Genomic DNA, 1,989 nt, shown 5'->3' with positions numbered 1-1,989 from the left:
CAGGGGGCTGGGGGACATCGGGGACATCGGGGACATTGGGGACATCGGGGACATTGGGGACATGGGGACATCGGGGACATCGGGGACATCGGGGACACACTGCGGGGACTGGGGGGGCTCGGGGACATTGGGGGCAACGGGGTCACACTGGGGGGCTGGGGACATCGGGGACATTGTGGACATTGGGGACACACTGGGGGGGCTGGGGGACATCGGGGACATTGGGGTCACACTGAGGAGGCTGGGGGAGAGAGGGGACATTGGGGACATTGGGGTCACACTGTGGGGAGCGGGGTCACAGGGGGACATTGGGGACATCGGGGTCACACTGGGGGGGCTGGGGGACATTGGGGACATTCGAGTCATACTAGGGGTGCTGGGGGGAGCAGGGGGACATTGGGGACATTGAGGTCACAGTGGGGGGGCTGGGGGACATTGGGGACATCAGGGTCACGGGGGGATTTTGGGGTCACACAGGACATTTGGGACAGGGGTCACAGGGGGACATTGGGGTCACACAGGACATTTGGGGGCAGGGATCACTGTGGGGACACTGGGGGGCCGCTCGTTCCGGGGATGGGGACATTGGGGACATTCAGGGGAGCGGGAAGGACACAGGATCTGGGGAGGGGGGACCTGGTGGGACCCCACCTGCACGGGGCGTTCTGGAGGGGTCACAGCTGTCCTGTGGAGTCACAGCTGTCCCTGTGGGGTCACAGCTGTCCTGTGGGGTCACACCTGTCCTATAGCAATCATAACTGTCCCTGTGGGGTGACACCTGTCCTGGGGGGTCACAGCTGTCCTGGGGGGTCACACCTGTCCTGTGGGGTCACAGCTGTCCCTGTGGGGTCACACCTGTCCCTGCAGGTGTCACACGTGTCCCTGTGGGGATCGGGCGCCCTCTATCGGTCTCCCATGTCCCCAGCAGGGACTGCCCGTGTCCCCTATGGGGTCACACCTGTCCCTATAGCGGTCACACTTGTCCCTACAGGTGTCACACCTGTCCCTGCCGGTGTCACACCTGTCCCTGCAGGTGACACAGCTGTCCCTATAGCAGTCACACCTGTCCCTGCAGGTGACACACCTGTCCCTTCAGGTGTCACGCCTGTCCCTGCAGGTGTCACACCTGTCCCTGCAGGTGACACACATGTCCCTGCCGGTGTCACACCTGTCCCTGCCGGTGTCACAGCTCCTGAACCCCCCGGGCACACCCCGCACCCCCCACCCACCCCCACCTCTCCGGGCAGCCCCTTCCCCTGCCCAAGCGCTCCAAGACCCGAACATTTTGTGATCTCCAATCCTGCTGTCCCCAGCTCAGAGGGGACAGGACCCAGCTCAGTGCCACACCCTGGCAGCGACAGGAGAGCCATGGGGTCACCCCAGAGCCCTCGTCTGCAGACTGAGCACCCCCAGGGTCCCCCCAGCCCCCTCCTCCCACACTGAGCACCCCAGGGTCCCCTGAGCCCCCTCCTCCCACACTGAGCACCCCCAGCCCCCTCACCAGACGCTTTCCAGACCTTTCCCAAACCTTGCTCCCTTCTCTGGACACGCCCCAGCCCCTCAGAGTGCTCGGACACGGCCCTGCAGGTGTGGCCTGTCCAGCCCAGGTGACACTGCCCAGGTGGCACTGCCCAGGTGACACTGCCCAGGTGGGCACAGCTGATCCCCTTGTCCATCCCCTGTCCCCAGCAGCTCTCAGGCCGCTCCTCCCCCAGCCTGGAGCATCCCCAGGGATGTTGTGACCCCACAGGTGCAGGAGCCAGCCCTGGGTGACCCCACCCTGTGGGTGACCCCGCCCTGTGGGTGACCCCGCCCTGCTGGGTCCATCCTCAGCCATTCCCAGCCTGTCCCGATCCCTCTGCAGCTCAGAGCCCTCTCCACAGCCCCCAGCTCGGTGTCACCCCTGTCCAGGTCCTCAGTAAAGCTGTGGGACAGCAGCAGCCCCAGCCCTGGCCCTGGGGGCTCCACTGGTCCTGCCTGGCCCCACCC

This window comes from Catharus ustulatus, chromosome 31 (genome assembly GCF_009819885.2).
Source record: "Catharus ustulatus isolate bCatUst1 chromosome 31, bCatUst1.pri.v2, whole genome shotgun sequence".
Classification (NCBI taxonomy): Eukaryota; Metazoa; Chordata; class Aves; order Passeriformes; family Turdidae; genus Catharus; species Catharus ustulatus.
This window is presented reverse-complemented; position numbering follows the sequence as displayed.